The sequence below is a fragment of the Schistocerca nitens genome, chromosome 8 (genome assembly GCF_023898315.1).
Source record: "Schistocerca nitens isolate TAMUIC-IGC-003100 chromosome 8, iqSchNite1.1, whole genome shotgun sequence".
In the NCBI taxonomy this organism is placed as follows: domain Eukaryota; kingdom Metazoa; phylum Arthropoda; class Insecta; order Orthoptera; family Acrididae; genus Schistocerca; species Schistocerca nitens.
Window position 1 is genome coordinate 544,072,329 of NC_064621.1, and position 12,707 is coordinate 544,085,035.

The window sequence follows — 12,707 nt, forward strand, 5'->3', positions numbered from 1 at the left end:
CGTGGGAATTTTACGCGCACCCGTTGGGAAAACAGTGTGATTTACGAACTAGAAACATCCCTCAACTGCCGCTGGAGTGCGTTGCGATCGCGTATACCACGTTGGGGCCCACGTACAGTGTGCACAAGTCGCATCGTTCCTGAGCGTTCAGCAGCACGTTGAACTTGGCTCGCTCCACTTTGACGTTCGACAGCACGGTCCGTGTGACGACGGCTTAAGGCTGGGGAAGGAAATCTGCTGAGCCCATTCAAACGAACAGTCCACGTATTTGTGTTGAGTGATTTAGGGAAATGACAGAGAAGTCAAATGTGGATGGCCGGACAGGTATTTAAACCCTGGAGCGTGCGGAGTGTTGTCTCATGCCGGCCCACTTCGTGGCGGTCAGACAGAGGGCATCAGCGGCTAGCGGCAGCAGCCCCTCTGTAGGGGGTGGTGCTAGCGGGCGGGGCTGCTGACGGAGCCACGCCGCAGGCAATTAGGCCCCCCACCCCTCCCCGACCGACCACGGCGTTCAGCGGTGGTCAGGCGTCCACTTTCGCCTCGCCGCTTCCCGTCGCACCGACAAACTTGCAGCCCCTGCTACTACCTGCTTGTCGGCCGTCTGTTTGTGTCAGCTCACCATGCGTGTCGGCCTGACACGTTCCCTGTGGCCGCGGTTCGAAGATCGCGAGGAGAACACGGCAAGTGCCATCGTCAGATTTCCCAGGAACTTCATTCAGTGAAAGAGGAGTCAAAATAAGCGAACACATATCTCAGCTTATTTGTAGATACTCGACATTTTCTCAGAAAGCAACGGTCAATGTTTTCGAGGTAATTTATGGGCCTTTTATAGCACGGTATCATAAAACGAAATGATGGCTCAGTGATTAGCGTCGCGAATTTTTGGTTTTGCGCACGATGTTCCAAAGACGATTGCTGTTTTTGTTCTATTTCATTTTTATTACTTTCATTTATCTACCCACGGCCGTCGGAGGTTAGTACATGAATGTTTCTCTCAGATTAGGTGATGCAAGTGCTGCTATATTAATTGTAAAATTACAACTGAATTTCACAATAAGTCTCATACATTTATTATACGCTGAAGAGCCAAAGAAACTAGTACACCTGCCTAACATCGTGTAGAGCCCTCGTGAGCAGGCACACAAGCCGCAACACGACGTCGCATGGACTCGACTAATGTTTAAAGTAGTGCTGGAGGGAACTGACTCCATGAATCCTGCAAGGCTGTCCGTAAATCCGTAAGAGTACGAGGGGGAGGAGATCTCTTGTGAACAGAATCTTAAAAGGCAGCCCATATATGCTGAATAATGTTCGTGTCTGGGTAGACTGGTGGCCAGCGGAAGTGTTTAAACTCAGAAGAGTGTTCCTGGAGCCACTTTAGCAGTTCTGGACGTGTGGGGTGTCGCATTGCCCTGCTGGAATTGCCCAAGTCCGTCGGAATGCACGATAGACATGAATGGATACAAGTGATCAGACAGGATGCTTACGTACGTGTAACCTGTCAGTCGTATCGACGTATCTCGGGTCCTATAGCACTCCAACTGCATGCGCCCCACACCATTACAGAGTCTCCATCAGCTTAAATAGTCCCCTGCTGACATGCAGGGTCTTTGGATTTATGAGGTTGTCTCCATACCCGTACACGTCCATCTGCTCGATACAATTTGAAACGAGACTCGTCCGACCAGCAACTTGTTTCCAGTCATCAACAGTCCAATGTCGGTGTTGATGTGCGCAGTTGAGGCATAAAGCTTTGTGTCGTGCAGACATCAAGGTTACTGCTGATATTTCGTTCAATGGTTCGCCCGAATTTTCATGGAAGAAAGACGAGTGGAAAATGGGCAATTCGGTCATCAATTTGACCATTGTGGGATATAGTTACTTTAAAAAATAAGTTCAATTGCCTGTAAATAATCGGAGCAGTTAAGAAAAATTTAATTAGTAGTTTGAGGGAAAATTGAAATATTTCACGAACCAGCTGCTACTAGGTATAGCAGATAATGCGTCTAAAAGTTAAACTTTCAAGGCCTAGCTATCTGGCATAAGAAGTTGCACTGATGTGGTATTTCATGATTTCTGAACAGAACTCGAAAATTAAAAAATTGAAAGAGGGTCAAATATTTTATGAAATGATTTATCCAAACGAAATCAAAGCACATGAGAGTGACATTAGACACATCTGAAAATCATGTAAAGCAGTAGTAGATCAACTTTAATTCACATAGCGCTAGTATCTCAGGGACACACAACAACAGACTGCAGGAAGTACACAATCCACCAGAAGAACATATATCTGCTAGTACTCTTTAAAATTTTAAGTTTAATGGTTAACTTTAACTTTTCAATCGCCAAGTCATTTTCTGCACGTGTTTTGATCGTCATTCAAAGGTAAGTCTGTTTCATTTCTTACTTTTAGACCAGTCTTTCCCAAAGTGGCTTATATAGCCCACAGGGGTCGACTTCAGCTAGCAGAAAACAGCGAAAAGAAAAAAGAAATTGATGTGGGTGCATTATTGTAAAAGTGGTCCTTGAGAAAGAATCGCATTTGGGCAGGTGGCAAACAGGTTTCCGATTTCCTTCTCACACAGCTAGAGCGTTCTCTTGTGTACATCGCTGATTGTCTCATTGGTTAAGAGAATGGGTGGAGCAAATCTGTATTTTTGTTCTTCCGTTTAGTTATTCCCCGTCTCCATGGAATATAAAGGGTATCTAGTGCTGCCCATGATGGGCAAGGAACCATTTTTTCAGTCATTAAGAGGTGCATTAATATGCAACAGGACGCAACACGGTACAGCAACAACATCGAAAATGCTACTAGCGCAAGCAGATGGACACGAAATTGTGAATGGGCTGATGACGTTGACCGACTTCCCCAAATCCACGGAACTAGGGAGCCCTTGTTTATCTCTTTGCTACCAGAATATAGTTCAGCCCAATAAAAATTAGTGAATCAGTGTCATGTTGGACAGTGCCGGAGAAAAGCAAGTACATGATTTTTTAATCAAATTTTCTTTTTATAGCTCTTTCGACTGCGTAGGGACCTGCCAATCGTAACTTGAGGTTGAGAGGGTTTATCTGGTTTCTTAAATTTTGTCCACAGATGACTGATACTAAACTTAGATATGGTGTCTGTTATTTCGCACATGTGCAAAAGAACAGACACCATATTTGTAATTAAGGTGATGACGGCCAATGATCCTTTGAGTGTAGATACATACCACGCTGAAAGTCACGCGAATTGGCGAGGTGCCCGAGTAATGGGGTTAATGAGCAGGGGCACTACATCAGTAGTGTGTGGTACAGGTTGAGAATTTTGGTCTGACGGGAGGCGCACTAGGGTAGTCTGAGCTGTTGTGGTGACCACTGTGTCCGGATGGTGTAATGATCAGCGCATCTGCCTAGAAGCAGGGGACCGGAAGTTCTACCACAGCCCGGCACCAATTTACGTTTACCCAACTGATATAAAACAATGCCCACTGGCAGCTAATGCCTTTAATTTCTTTGTGTCGTGATGCTAAACACGGTCAAAAATAAAAGAAATGTAGTCAGCGCAGTGTCGTTTATTTAAAGTTTGCCTTCATTGCACCACTGTCGGCAAAATATTGCCTATGAGCCTATTATACAATAATGTTTTAAGCAATGACGCTATGAAATCAACTAAGCTGGCGGATCGTCTGAGAAAGAATTCTGATAAAAGAGATAATGATTTGAAATAGCTTCCAACCACGTAAACAAAACTTCAAACCAGACCCCTGAGGACAGTATGTTCTCTTCGACGTCACTAAGAGTTGACGATGGTTCAAAGGCGTCTTACAGTATCTCGCTACACATAGCAAAATTCGAATACCGCATACTATCCGGGAGAGTTAATTTTGCCGTCTCTGGAAGGATTTTATAAACTGTTATACACAGACATGCTTGTGGTGATATAATGAAAATAAAACCGTTAAGCAAGAATACTTTTAGAAGATTTTTTGATGAAATGGGTTATGATACTGAGAGCACTTGATGTAATGATCTGCAAACAACACATTTCTCCATGGAATTGGACGAGTTGCCTTTACCTGGTAATGAAGCGTTGCTAGTGGCGTATGTTCGTTCTGTTATGGATCTAGATATCCCTGAAGAAATGTTCTGCAGGCAGGAACTAAAGGTGAATTGGTATTTAATGTTTATTCTTCCATGTCAGTGTGCTATTGTGGATTTATAAACCATTTAAAGGGAAATAAACCTGAGGTGTTTTCAGACACTGTGTAATCCACCGACAACATTCAGCTGCTAAAATTTGAGTGGTAGATTGCTTCAGTCTCTTAAATTTGTCATTAACTCCTTAAACAAAATACGAAGCAAACCACTGAACTCTAGGTTATTTGTGTTGTTATGTCAATAAAATGACGAGAACGGTGATCGAGCAATCCTGCACACTCAAGTGCTCTGGGGTGTCAAAAGGCTTAGGTTTCACAGTATTTTCCCACTGTTTGATACTGTTTTAGTGTACCGCCTTCCAACAGCCCCGCTGCATCTGCCTATCGTAACGTCAGCCGCCACAGGGGGCGCTGATATCTGGAACTACTCTCTGATTTCGCTAATAAGATCGCAGTTGGAGGCCGAGCGGTTCTAGGAACTTCACTCCGGAACCACGCGTCTGCTACGGCAGCAGGTTCGAATCCTGCGTCGGGCATCGATGTGTGTGATGTCCTTAGGTTAGTTAGGTTTAAGTAGTTCTAAGTTTAGGGGACTGATGATCTCAGGCGTTAAGTCCCATAGTACGAGGCCTGTTCAGAAAGTAAGCTCCGATTGATTGCCAAATTGAAACCACAGTGAACATCAGAAATGTTTTACTTGTAACAATTAGCTACACCTTTCAGCTACTTCTCTACGTAGTCGCCGTTCTGACTTAGACTTTTGTCATAGCGTTGTACCAACTTTTCAATAGCCTCATCATAGAAGGCAGCCGCCAGTGCTTTCCGCCAATTCTCCACGCTGGCCTACACCTCGTTGTCTGTGTCAAAATGTTGTCTTCAAAGACAGCGGTTCATGTGACCAGAGATGAAACTCAGGGGGAGACAATTGCGGACTGTATTGTGGGTAATCTCACATTTCCATTTGAAAACGATGCAGGAGCATCTTCATTGCCCCTGCAGAATGCGGCTGAGAATTGTCTTGAAGAAGAAACAGCACGACAGTTATGTAATGTTAGCTGCATAGCTTCAGGCGAAATTTCTCACCAGGCCCTCGTACTTGGCGGCAGACACTATTTTCTAGACATCTTTACGCACTCACTGCGAGCTCAGAAATGAGAAGAGCGACGTGATGCTAACTGGGGTTATACTAGAGACACTACCCAACACATCTGTGCAAAGCTTTATCGGATTTTCGTAGTCGTTTCCATTTCGCGACCGATCGGAGCTTACTTTCTGAACGCCCCTCGTACTTAGAGCCATTTGAACGATTTGAGCAGTTAGAGGTTTATTTCGCCCCTCATGGATAAAGGCGGATATGAGACTAAACTTGGCCAGTTCGCCAGCGATAGCTGCGCACAGTTCCAGCTGAGGTATACCATTAGCCTCTGCAGTTACAGCCAGGCACTATAAACGAGTGATTGTCCGTCAGTATTTGTCGAGTGTCAAAGTCAAGTATAAACTTGAGCCATAACGAAATAACAGTTAGGTACAGCAGTCCAAACTGAATTTCTTTGGATTACATAGTTCTCTTTCAATGTGTCCGCCTAGACTACTGCGTCGATCTACGGAGCCACGCATCAATCACTCAAAGCTGAGTACATCTGTAAATAATTTTAATAAATGACTTTTCCTCGTTTCTCATGGTGTCGTCCATCTTATATGGTTTCTAGTTAACGCTGCCCTTGGAACGCATGAGCTGCTAGCGTACAAGCTGTCTTGTACAGCAACGATGTTTCTGTATAGGGAGGTCGTTTCTTGCTACCGTAGATGTAGGGGATTAGACTTGTTCTGCTGAAAAGAACAGTTCTAGGCACTGTTTATATTCATGGTTTTAGAGAATTTACTGCCCTTACGCACTGTCCAGTCAATGTGAGCGCCTGTCAAAAGCCTGAACAGCACCTTCCAAGCGTTGACGTGCAGGAAGAGAGTCAGTCAGCTTCTGGAAGGTAGCGACAGGACTGTGGGGCCATGCCGACTCCAGTGCGGTGCCCAGCTGCGCTAGGTTTCTCGGTAGAAAATCAATGGCACGAGCAGCCAGATCGTGGTGGTTCCTCAGATCCTCTATTGGGTTTACGTCCGGAGAGTTTTCTGACTAAGACAGTACGGCAAACTCATCCTGATGCTCTTCCAACCAGACACGTACACTCTTACCTGTGTGACACGTTGCGTTGTCCTGCTGGTAGAAGCCATTGTGCCGAGGCTTAACAAATTGCATGTAGAGCTGGACTTGGTCGCTCTCTTCACAGTCCAACAGTCGGCTTGGGCAGCTTTAGAAGGGTTTAAAAGTCTCTGATGAATTTGTTACTCCGCAGACATCCAAAGACTAAGGCATTAAATTTCGGACGTACAGCACATATATTCTACTTCTTCCCCGAAATTTAATGGAGTACTCAATGTGCCGCGAGAACATGAATATGTACACAGAATGAGATTTTCACTCTGCAGCGGAGTGTGCGCTGATATTAAACTTACCTGGCAGATTAAAACTGTGTGCCGGACCGAGACTCGTACTCGGGAACTTTGCCTTTCGCGGGCAAGTGCTCTACGATCTGAGCTACCCAAGCACGACTCACGCCCCGTCCTCACAGATTTACTTCCACCAGTACCTCGTCTGCTACTTTCCAAACTTCATAGAAGCTCTTCTGCGAACCTTGCACAGCTAGCGCTCCTGGAAGAAATGACATTGCAGATACATGGCTTAGCCACAGCCTCATTCTGGAAACATCCCCCAGGCTGTGGCTAAGCCATGTCTAAATGGTTCAAATGGCTCTGAGCACTATGCGACTTAACTTCTGAGGTCATCAGTCGCCTGGAACTTAGAACTAATTAAACCTAACTAACCTAAGGACATCACACACATCCATGCCTGAGGCAGGATTCGAACCTGCGACCGTAGCGGTCGCTCGGCTCCAGACTGCAGCGAAGCCATGCCTCCGCAATATCCTTCTATGAAGTTTCGGAACGTAGGAGACGAGGTTCTGGCGGAAGTAAAGCTGTGACGACGGGGCGTGAGTCGTGCTTGGGTAGCTCAGATGATAGAGCACTTGCACGCGAAAGGCAGAGGTCCCGAGTTCGAGTCTCGGTCCTGTGCACAGTTTTAATCTGCAAGGTAAGTTTCATGAATATGTACGTCGAGTGACTAGTCCACGTATGAAGTGACTGAGCCCTAGTAACCGACCCATTCTGCTGCTACTGCTTCTGTACTGTCAACGCAGTCCTCCGCGTCGCCTCCTACACTGGCAAGCCAGCCTCTGGTGACTCCTAGTGGTGAACTCCGCACTACACAGAGGTGTCCGGATGCTTCAGATCAGATTGTGTACTTGCGCCACTTACGCTGTGCAGTAGATCACGCGCCAGGGCAGTGGGCTGCCTGTGGCGGACGCGCACGGTCCGTCGCTCGGCTCATTACCGCGCTCCAGCTCTCCGCATAATCACCTCAGCCGCTATGGCGCGCTGCATAATGCACACCGACAGCGTGCTGCGGAGTGGGGTTAGGGTGGCCACGCGCAGCCCCCCTCCCCCCCCCCCCCCCCTCTCGGCGGATGCGCTGGCCGGCAGTGCTGAAGCCATTACACTCTGCGGCACTCTACACGTGCACGTTTTATAAGTACACGAGCAGAACTTTGTGTAGCCTTCGCAGACCACAGGGCTAAAACCGTGGCCCAGCCACCGTACGTGAACATTTTGTGATAATTACTCTCAAAACTAGGAATTTAGAGCTATTTAGAAATTAAAAGCCCATAATGCAGTATTTAAGGTTTATCATTTAAAAGTATAAAATTTTAACTTCAGTTGTGTTCTATCATAAAGATAAGGAAACTTCCTCCTTTTGCAACTGAAGTTTATTCTTCACCACCAGATACATTTCGCTTGTTCATGTTACGCATATTCAGCGGCCTATAGTGCATATAAAATGATTTAATTATACGTATTTCGATGTGAGATTGATAGTGATCTTTTCGCTCTTTTTATATTTTTTTTATTAACATCAATATGTACACACAAAAATTTTAGCATTCTACCATACTTACTGACTCTGACTCTATTTGTTGTAGAGAACTGAATGTAGAGGTTTTTTTTTCAAAATTTTGTGAGAGTGCATTTTCAGAGAACCACTTAATAATACCACTTAATAATTCCACTTAATAATTCTTTGGAAAATATCTTTCTTTCTTAAGGGGCTTATAATAACACTAGTATCGACTGGAAAATGTCCCATTTTTGAATACTGAATGATAGGCGGAAGGTCATTTAGATGTATAAGGTTTGGAGCATAGCCAGAATTGAACACTTTCTGATTTTTCTCCAATCATTAGAATTTTCTATCTTTCTAACATTTGTGAATTATTCTGCACAGCCTTTTGTATTCCATTTGTCAAGTTTGATTCAGACCAGCTGTGTGAAAAAAGTATCAATTCCATATGATAAAACTTGAATTCCTCTGAGATAGTATCATGATCTATACTATCAAAAGCCTTGAGGAGATCACAAAAAATATGAACAGGCTACATATCATTATTTAGGACTTGTACTATCTTATGAGTGAATGGACAAAAATCGTTCTCCGTCAAGCAACCTTTCTGGAACCCAAATCATGATATGCTAAGTAAACTGTTTCCACCTAAGTGTACGACTACTCTTGAGTTCATTACTTTTTCGAATATTTTGGAAAAAAGATGCCAGTAAGGTGATTGGATGCTAATTGTTTGAGTCTGTCTTGTCACATTTCGTATGAAGTGCTTTAATAACAGCATATTTTAACCTGTTGGAAAAAATTCCATGTGTCAGTGATTCACAGCATATGTCACTAAGGAAGTTACTTATTAAGTTAAACCAACTTTTCAGAATTCTCTTCGCAATTCCGTCAATCCCACAGGAGGTTTTGTTTTTTTAGAACTTTTATAATTGTATTAATTTCAGTGAAGTACGTTGGTGCTACGTCTAGTTGCTTAAAGTTTTGTGGAATGACATTTTTAATGTACTCTCTTGCTTCTTCAACTAAACCATTTAATCTTACAGTTACTACATTTAGAAAGTGGTTGTTAAATGTACTTCCAAGTTGCGAATTATCAGTCTCAACAGTTTTATTTAGTTTAATTGTTATGGAATCTTGTAGACTGATAGGCTGTCCTGCCTCCTGTTTGATAGTGCTCCTTAGAGTTGTGATCTTACTGTCTTGATTATTTATTTCTGTCAGGACGTGCATAGTTCTGGACATTTTAATGACTACTTAAAATACAGCATTTTTTCTAGTATGCAATTAATGTCGTATTTTGACTTATTCTGGCCTTGACATGAATCTCACTCTACCTCTTATATGAGATTGTAATTCCATTGGTTATCAACAGCTTATTTTTTCTTTTTCATTGATCTTTTGGACACTTTTTTAGGAAAGCAAATTTCAAATATTGACACAAATATATTGTGGAATAAACTGAATATCTAATTAGCATCAGTTTCAACATCTGCCTTATCCCAACCACCCTATTTTGCTTACTCTTAAAACACTATATCCTGTTCTCATTAATAAGCCCCACTGCCTTATATGAATGTGCCTGCAGATTCTAAGGTGCCATGCTGTTTATCTCCTATGATTGTGCATCATGATCAGATACTCTATTAGCAATTAGGTACACAGTAATTGTTTCAATCTGAGCATTGTCCACAGAAGTGCTATCAATCAGTGTCTTATTATTTTACTGCACACGAGTTGGAATATTGACTACTGAAATTAGACTGAAATAATAATTCTCGTTCATTTTGCCTGTTCTTATCTTTTTAAAAATTTACATTGAAATATCCACAAACTATTGTTTCTTCCTGTCTGACAGATAGCTCAATAATGCATCTACATATCTCATAAATAGTTGGAACTTTCCTAGAGGGGACTGTAGACTCTTACAGTTGTCAGAGAAGTCTTCTGCAGTAACAACTCTCAAGCTTCTACGTTCTTACCAACATAAAAACTACTTTTTCAATATGTTTGACTTTGATTCCAACTTGTACTTACGTTACAACTCCTCCGTTTACCATGTTAACTCTACACGAAAGTGATGCAAGCCTATGAGGTGCTGCAACAAAGTAATGAGACTGATGTGAAAAAATGTTGCTTACCATTTTAATGAAGTTTAGTGGTGCCTCCTTCTGATTGCACACACTTTTTCCAGCGCTTCTGCCATTGAAGGTAACATTTCTGGCACTCATCTTCTGTAATATCCTCCAAGACCCTCGTCACAGCTTTTTGGACATCTTGTGTTCTTTGAAAATGGTGTCCCTTGACCGCTGTTTTGACTTCTGGAAATAGAAAAAAGTCACACGGAGCGATATCTGGTGAATAAGGTGGCTGTGGAAGCACTGAAATTTGTTTTGAGGTTAAAAATTGCTGTACTGACAGAGGAGTATGGGATGGCGCATTATCGTGATGCAGGATACAATTATCAGCAATGTTAGCACGGACACGTGATTCCCTTGGAATCAAAGAAGCAGACAAGCACGCATGGTCGTCCACTGCAGACTTCATCCTCAACATTCGTTCTGCCTTCACTAAACATTTTATGCCAACGAAAAACTTGAACTCTTGACATAGCCTCCTCGCCAAAAGCCTTCTGAAGATTACTGTAAGTTGTCGTCGCGTTTTCACCCAATTTAACGCAAAAAGAAATAGCATACCGTTGCGCAACATTATGCGGTTCCATTTCCGTGACGAGAGACACAAACGTATGTTAACTTATTACAGCACAACTCACGATTGACCAGTAGCATCGATGTAGAAGCAGGTTATAGACCAAGGTCAAAGATATTGTGCCTACACAAGCCTGCAGGGTTGCCACATCTTCCAAAGAAAATCAGTCTCATTACTTTATTGTTGCACCTCGTATAATCGTTGATATCTAACTTCTCCATCCCCTTGCTCAATGGTGTTCAGAAATGCACAGAACATCTATCCTTTCAAAATTTCCCACACCTTTTATCTTTTAGGCATACAATAAGCTCACCTATTTTAAATTTCAGCCCTCTAATGTTCAAATAAAAGAAATTAACTATATTTTTCTGGAAACTGTCGCACACTTCATGGTGTTGTATATGGTCTTGCACTGCTCTAATTTCTTTCAATACTTTCTGTCTGTAACCTGACGCTAACCTAAAACATATGCTCCTTGATTCCAGTGATCACTGATTTTGGCTTTCCTTTCCCCTCCCGTTTAGGTGCAGTATTCCCATCGCTGAGTCACAATCTCAATACATTAACCTTTTTATGCCCCCTATAGACCCAATCAGGCCTCGTACCTACACAAAACAAGAACAATGCTAATGCACTCATGTGGCTGTTGTACCTGTCCCAGAAAAATACGGTTCTAATGACTTATACATACACCAATGGTGTGTACATGTACGAAAATATATTCATTCGACAACGCCTTCTCCGTGCTTCACTATACGCTGCTTCCACAGGTGAATGACGTACTTGGTTTTGACGCCTCTCAGTTTGATGTCCCAGCTTATCTTCTTCAACAGTCAGTTCTAAAGGCATTGATACACTTCGAACATCTACAGCTGTACTCTGCAAACCATTGTGAAGTACATGGCAGAACGTAGTTTCCATTGCACCAGTAATTAGGATTTCTTCCCATTCCATTCACGAGAAGACCGCCTGAGAATGACAGTTTAAAGACCTCGGTGCGCGCCGTAGTCAGTCTAATCTTCTCCTCTCGAATCATACAGGAGCAAAACGTAGGTACTTGTAGTACGTTCCAAGGCATACCATTTAAAACGGGTCATTGGATCTTTGCAAGTAGGCTTATTAGGGACAATTTTCGTTCACCTTCAGTTGTGTACCAGTTAAGTTTACTCAGCATGTATGGACATTCTCCCACGGGTAGAACAAAACTGTGACAATTCGTGCTGCCCTTCTCTGTATACGTTCACTATACTCTTTGGTGTGGGTCGCACACATCTGAACAAAATTCTAGGGTAGGTCTCACGAATGATTTGTGAGTAACCTCCTTCGTGACTGATTGCCTTTCCCTAATATCGTAGGAACGAACCGAAATTTGGGAGCTGTTTCACATACGACTGAGACTATGTAGTCGTGGAATTCCATATTCCTACAAAATGTTAAATCTAGATATTTATATGAATTGATCAATTCTAATAATTGTGACCCACTGATATTACAGACATAGCATACCAAGTTTTTGCGTCCTGTGCATGGTTTTACGTTTCTCAACTTTTACAGTAAGTTTGCTATTTTTACACCACTCTTAAAGCTTATCAAAATCCCACGGCTTTTTCCCAGACACTACTTCATTATAGATAACTGCGTAGTTCGTTAGAAGTCTGAGATTACTTTTACCAGTATATTGTCTGCAAGGTTAGTAACATATAACATGGACAAGAGGCCCAACACGCTTCCCTGGGGCACACCAGAAGTTACTTCGACATCTGTCGATAACTCTCCATCCAAGACAACATGCTCTGTCTTTCCTGTAAAGAAATCCTCAATTCAGTCGCAAGTTTCTCTTT